This window comes from Triticum dicoccoides, chromosome 3A (genome assembly GCF_002162155.2).
Source record: "Triticum dicoccoides isolate Atlit2015 ecotype Zavitan chromosome 3A, WEW_v2.0, whole genome shotgun sequence".
In the NCBI taxonomy this organism is placed as follows: Eukaryota; Viridiplantae; Streptophyta; class Magnoliopsida; order Poales; family Poaceae; genus Triticum; species Triticum dicoccoides.
This window is the reverse complement of record NC_041384.1, coordinates 427,075,446-427,083,238: the sequence shown is the minus strand read 5'-3', so window position 1 is coordinate 427,083,238 and position 7,793 is coordinate 427,075,446.

The window sequence follows — 7,793 nt, the reverse complement described above, 5'->3', positions numbered from 1 at the left end:
CCTGTGCACGCTCCCGTGCGTGGCCACACTGCCGCTAGCCGGTAGCCCGCCCGCATAGTCCGCGCCTGCTGCCTACCTCGCGTCGCCCCACCACGCCTATTCCGGCAGCCGCCTGCGCCGCGGCGGATGTCAACTCCGACGTCGTCTCCGGCCAAGTTCGGCCGTCCCGCGACCACCGGTCGATGTGGTCGACCACCAGCTACCCATCGGTCCCCTTTACGCATCGAACCGATGCCCGTAGCGCAAGCCCGACGGGTTCTCGCATTGTTGCCGTCGCCGGCGCACTATAGCTCCTCGTCGGCGTTAACCATGATGATGAGGACGTCATTTACCCCCTACTAACACTCACTAACTCCAGGACCCCACGCGTTAATTAACTGCAGATTAGTTAATATACATAATTAACTAAGGTAACCACTCACTGACAGAGGGGACCCACCCTGCTAATTAATCTGTTATCAATAAAACTTAACACTAGGTTAAACCTGTGTCAATGACACCTGGGCCCCACTAGTCAGCTTGACCCGTCAATGGTCGATGCTGACTAGACTGCTGACTGGCCCCCTTGGTCTCACAAGCCAGCCTCACACACACACACACACACTCTAGCTGGGTACACTTCTGTGTACTCGTAGCATTTTCCTATTTATTTTCGAATTAATAATAATTATAGAAAATGATTAAAACTTTGATAAATAATATAAATTAAACCGTTTATCAGATGAAGAAACTTTGTACATGAAAGTTGTTCAAAACGACGAGACGATTCCGGATACGCAACCCGTTCGTCCGCCACACCCCCCTAACCTATCGAACTCGCAACTTTCCCCCTCCGGCTCCTCTGCCCGAAAACGTGAAACACCGGGAATACTTCCCGGATGTTTCCCCCCTTAACCGGTACCACCTCATACCACGTTAGGGCACACCTAGCACCACTCATTGTCACGTCACGCATCGTCGTGTTTATGTTTGCATTGTATTCATTGTTTCTTCCCCCTCTTATCTCCGGTAGACTACGAGACCGACGCTGCTGCTGCCCAGTTCGACTACGGAGTTGACGACCCCTCTCTCTTGCCAGAGCAACCAGGCAAGCCCCCCCCTTTGGTCACCAGATATCACCTACTCTTCTCTATACTGCTTGCATTAGAGTAGTGTAGCATGTTACTGCTTTCAGTTAATCCTATACTGCTGCATAGCCTGTCCTTGCTACTACTGTTGTTACCTTTACCTGCTATCCTGCTGCTTAGTATAGGATGATAGTGTTCCATCAGTGACCCTACACTCTTGTCCGTCTGCCATGCTATACTATTGGGCTATGATCACTTCGGGGGGTGATCACGGGCATATACTATGTACTTTACACTATTGCATTACCTGTGATACTGTTCGGAGATGGGGGCTGAAAGGACAGGTGGCTCCATCCCGGTAGAGGTGGGCCTGGGTTCCCGACGGCCCCCGACTGTTACTTTGTGGCGGAGCGGCAGGGCAGGTTGAGACCACCTAGGAAAGAGGTGGGCCTGCCCCTGGTCGATGTTCGCGGATACTTAACACGCTTAACAAGATCTTGGTATTTGATCTGAGTTGGGTCGTTGACCTTACACGCACTAACCATCTACGTGGGAGTAGTTATGGGTATCCCGGCGTCGTGGTATCAGCTGAAGCATTTCGTGACGTCAGCGACGGAGCGACGCGCGCCGGATTGGACTGGAACGCCTGCTAGGCTAGGTCTACTTTCGGCCGCCCTCGCAACATGCAGGTGTGCTAAGGGCGATGGGCCCAGACCCCTGTGCGCTTAGGTTTAGACCGGCGTGCTGACCTCTCTCTTATGCCTAGGTGGGGCTGCGACGTGTTGATCTTCCGCGGCCGGGCATGACCCAGGAAAGTGTGTCCGGCCAAATGGGATCAAGCGTGTTGGGTTATGTGGTGCACCCCTGCAGGGAAGTTAAATCTATTCGAATAGCCGTGATCTTCGGTAACAGGACGACTTGGAGTTGTACCTTGACATTATGACAACTAGAACTAGATACTTAATAAAACACACCCTTCCAAGTGCCAGATATAACCCGGTGGTCGCTCTCTCTCAGGGTTACGAGGAGGGGATCGCCGGGTAGGATTATGCTATGCGATGTTACTTGGAGGACTTCAACCTACCCTCTTCTACCTGTTGCAAGACGGAGGTGACCAGAAGCGTAGTCTTCGATAAGACTAGCTATCCCCCTCTTATTCTGGCATTCTGCAGTTCAGTCCACTGATATGGCCCTTTACACATATATCCATGCATATGTAGTGTAGCTCCTTGCTTGCGAGTACTTTGGATGAGTACTCACGGTTGCCTTGTTCCCCCTTTTCCTCCCTTTCTTTACCCGGTTACTGCGACCAGACGATGGAGCCCAGGAGCCAGACGCCACCGTCGATGACGACTACTACCCCGGAGGTGCCTACCACTACGTGCAGCCCGCTGACGACGACCAGGAGTAGTTAGGAGGATCCCAGGCAGGAGGCCTGCGCCTCTTTCGATCTGTATCCCAGTTTGTGCTAGCCTTCTTAAGGCAAACTCATTTAACTTATGTCTATACTCATATATTGTTGCTTCCGCTGACTCGTCTATGATCGAGCACTTGTATTCGAGCCCTCGAGGCCCCTGGCTTGTATTATGATGCTTGTATGACTTATTTATGTTTTAGAGTTGTGTTGTGATATCTTCCCGTGAGTCCCTGATCTTGATCGTACACATTTGCGTGCATGATTAGTGTACGATTAAATCGGGGGCGTCACAAGTTGGTATCAGAGCCGACTGCCTGTAGGAATCCCCCTTTCCAACTCCTTGGCCGAAGTCGAGTCTAGACATCACAAAACTTTTACTAACATGGCTGTGTGCCTTACGGGCCCACGTCGCCATTGGGTGGTACTAGGATCTTTTACTCCTCGACCTTTACTCTGGGATTCTGAACTCTCTTCTATTCGGGTTAAACGATTTTTACTAAAATCTAACTTTAGGTTCTCGAAAATACTTTCTCCCGGAGAGGCCCTTCGGTCCAGATGATCACCGACTGCACCAGAAGATTTCGAAGATACTCTTTGATATTCTCTCGAGACCTTGTGCCCGTTGCTTTTGCAATTCCCGACCACCGATAAACCCTTATGGATAACTACTTACACTTGCCATTCATATGATCATCCCCCATTGATCTTGTTATTACAAGATACCCCGAAGTTTTCTCTATTGTTCTGAGAATACTTTATGCCTACTGCCTAGCAGTTCTTTGCCACACGAATACCCCTTCAAATAAATCCTCGCACTTGTCGAGTATCCGCTCATCCCCAGTTGTTCTTGTGTTTCACAAAAGTCTTCGAAATGCTATTCGATCCTCCAAAAAAATAATCCTTAGCAGCTTATTGCTCTACAAATACTTGTCTGCTTACATTATGGATGCTCCCATATCACTAGCAATATTCACTAGTATCTTTTTACACCGTCATTTTGATCCTGTTGCTTCAACATGTGTGCGAATGCACACAATCATCGATCAACCCTTCTAAATTATCTTTTCGGCTCAGACGTCATTTTGAACATGAGCTGGTTCTCAACCAAACTATTTGTCATCAATTGTGCCTCTGGTCTATCCAACTTATCCATCCTTGATCAGAGCGTCTGCTTCTGATCCTTTGTTTTGGAAATCATAATTCCTTTGTTATCTAAGCATCGAATTATTCAGATGTTCCATAATATGATGTCCGTGCGTTCTTTCTTCCTCTGATTGAGTACCGATACTCACACCAGCTCCGTTGTGGATCGCCCGATCCATTGTTGGATTTTATCTGACAGTGTCCTTCATATTCAATCACCTTGTGAGTTCTTCCCCTGATACATAGTGCCTCCGGTAAATTGTATCATCTGCTTGGCCAACCATGCTCTACTTTCGAGCTGGTGGTATTTAGTATTGAAGTTTGTGGTATATGTTCGTAAGATGCCCTGATGGGTTGAACCTATGCCTTCCTTACTATGTGTGAACTCGGAAGTTTTCACGGGTCATACTCATCTGGTATTTCACCAGGTAAAACTTTCAACACTAATGCCTTTATCAAAGCGAGGAGTGAATGGAAGGTTATACATTGAAGAAGTGGGAGTCGACCTTGAACTTTGTGTTCATGCCCATGGACACAATGTAGATCCTATCCTGGAAGCTTCTTGTAATAATAGCTATTTCCTTGATATAATATCCTTTGGTTTCGTTGAATTGATCCTTTGCAATCATGGTTCCGACCATATGTTCTTCTTTGATCCAATTCCCGGGCAAGTTTAAGCGCTTGTCTTCTGTGGATCAATACCCCAGTCCAACCCTTACTTTGATCTACCGTCAAGTATTACCCCCCTGGTATCTCGAGATTATCACAAAACTTCATAATTTCTTATGAGTTCTCCATCAAGTGCTACCTTCCCACTGATTCCAATTTTTCACGGGCTCTGAGTTATTAAACACTCATAGACACCGATAACTGAACCGAGTCCGCACTGTGGTTCAACAACTCTTCAGTAAGCTTCTATAAGTACGAGTTTGTACCCGATCACGCCATTCCTAGCCTATTTGGCTATATCGTTGTCGTGATGATTCTAACTGTGCTACCTGGTCCTTCTTCCTAGAGCACAATTTTTTGACGATGAGCTAAGCTTACGTCGATCTTTCCTCATCATATCATTTCGCTTTGGACAGCAAGCTTGCTTTGGAGTTTGTGTCATACCCTCGGTTCCATTAACCTTTCGCTTCATCATTCCTTTGACTTGATGTCATCGCCGATCTATTACATCTTCGTGGAGCCTCTCGACAAAATTTGTCGTGATCATAATCAACATCTTGACTCCTCCCTGGATATCAATTGAATTCATGATGAAAAATACCATCCTTTCCCTCGATGATTTGTGTTGTCATCGACCATTTTAATGCCTCCCCTCCAACACAAACTTGTTCGTGTTCTGTGTTATACCTTGAGTTCCTTGCTATCCAGCCTTTGTTCGTAATTACCTTGGAGTATTACCATCTCTTTTGTCAAGAATGTGGTGAGAATTTCACCACCTCTTAAGAATTCTTGATATAATAATACTTCTCGCCATCTCCGTTCATTCCTTGGACCCCGTATTGTTTTTTTACTGGAATACCGACAATTGAGCTATGACGTGTGAATTCAAAACTTCTAGCAACCCTATTGCTTTGGAGTGAATTGGCGATAGTTTCATTCTAAGTCTTTCGATAATTGAATCACCATTCTAACATTGGTCGTGCAACCCAGCCCATATTTCGGGTGCACCTTTCAACCAATGTTTAATTATGTATGTTTTCCTCGAGCATACCTCACTATATCATTTAATCTGACAAAGGTTATCTCCTTGTTCAGATAATCATGGAAATCCTTTTTTTTAATCCCAATGGAAAGTCGCTGAGTCCATCAGCCACCTCCTCACCCTCTCCTTGATTTAATGATGAACTCTTGTTTTGGAACTCTCTTCCATAGTTCGTTCCCCGAGAGTCTTACAATGTCACCTCGTTAATTTGTGTCGCACCTTTTCTTCTCAGGCATCCTGAGCCTAAGGTATCCCAACACCAATCAGATCTAAATCTCGGTCAGATATGATGGTTGGAACATATTTCCAAGAGTTATAACAATGGTCTTTATGTGACCCGGTAAGGTGATGTCGTGCCTAGCACACCTGGCCGGAGGCCCTATTGTTATAGTTTCCGTTTAACAAGGTTATCTATTCTTCCATGAGGATGTGGTTAGACTTATTCTATAAGTTGTTCCTGATGAATCCTTTGAGTATTAAAGTCTGATTTTTTTAAAAGACCATGTCAATGCTATCTTGAAGCATGTCCATGGTACTCCGATTTTCAACAAAAACATTTGAAGCCCAATGCTAAATGTTTCCTGCTCGATTATCCAAACACCGCTGTATGGGTATGGTCATCAAATTCCTCTCACCTTACCTAAATGGTTATCCACTCTATATCCTGTCATGGATATCTTGCTCTGCTTGTCCTTGGGAAGGATATGCCCCCGAAATGTGTTTAAACACATTTTTCCTTTCCATTGTTCTGTTTAACCTGGTAATCACCTTTCCTTTCCTTTGGTTTGCTTAACCCTTCTTGTGATCTATATTATATAAGCAGTAGTAATCTTCTGCTTATGTAAAACACGTTAGAGTACAACCGTGCCAGTAAGACCCTGTTTCTACTGTTGATGACATTTCGGTAGCCACCGACGGGCGGGAACTTTGCCTATTGGCCCGCCTTGTTCAACGAGCACGAAAATGGTTCTCTTCGTCCCTCGCCCCTGGTATCGATGTTGTTGCCGACATAACTGACAGGCTACCCTCTGACACGCCTTACTATCATGACCGTGCAAGATGTCGGCCCCCTTCCTAGTTTCAACCACATGGTGGGCCCATAACCCACAGTTCCACAGGATCGAAACCTGACTCTCCTGTACACCCCCTGTTCCCAAAGTTATTCCTCCCACGTGGACTCGTATGTAATTCATGAGCCACCTTCCGATGAGATCATCAATTCTGGCATCAGAAACAATAATTATTCCGTTGCTTGAAACCCCTTTCACCTTCTGACTAGGCATTGAATGATTGCCTGGCTGCCTGAAACTTCTTGTTGGACCTTCCAACTTTACTCTCGATGTGTTCTATTTGTTCAACTCGAGAGGTACTCATATGCTCATTCATGGGTTAATCCCAGGTTATTACCCTTATAGCATTCTGTCGTTTCCGATCTACCCCGTGACCTATTCGTAAGTACGATGGAGTTTCCGAAGAAAGGATGCCGACTTCATCTTAATGACCTGAAGCAGAAAAATGAAGACATCAATGTATTGGATCGACCACTTCGAGAAGAGCAACTATGACCGAGAAGAATCGTTAGAATTTCGTAACCAGATCCCTTCCCCCTTATAACCGCTCCTAAATCTCGGGACGAGATTTCTTGTAGTGGAGGAGAATTGTGACGCCCGGGCAATTAGGCTACAGTAATCCCACGTTAATGATGCCACGTCACCACGGTTACTGTTGTTAATCTCATGTTAGTTCAAAATAGATTCGAAATTCAAACTTAAAATAAAGTCAAACGGTAAAGATTTTCAAACTTTAATACTAAAATGTTCGAGGGGTGACAAATAATGTGTAGGTATTTATGGTGGAGGAAACATCTTTTTATAAAGTAGTTAAAAGCACTAAATTAATAAAAACTGCAGTAAAACTAATATTTAATTGTCTTTTAAATACTAAACAAATTTAAACTAATTGTTTAGGGTGCCAAATCAATTGTGGTAGTATCATAAGTATTAGTTCTAATTTAGGGGCTAGATTTATAATTTATAAAACAAAGGTAAAAATAAACAGAAAAGAAATTGAAAAAAAAGAGAAAAGGAAAACTAGCAAACAAAAAAAAGGGAGAAAAGAAAACAGGACCCCCCTCCCCGCTGGACCACAAGTGGCCCAGCTGGCCTCAGCCGCTCGAACGGGCCGGCCCACCCCGGTCCACCTCCCCTACTAACCCCTACCTCCACCGAAACCTAACCCTAACCGGCACATGATCCCCACTCCCCCCCTCTCCCTCGATCCCGTCTGGATCGGGGCCCCAGCGCCCGATCCCGCCCACATCGTTGCCCCCGTCGCCCCTCGCCGCCGTTCGTCGGATCGCCCACCACCTCGTCGGACCGCCTCCCGGCCGAACCGCTCCGTCCTCGACCTCCTCGCCGGATCTGCGTCGCCCGACCCCGCCGCCGCCGGGTCGACC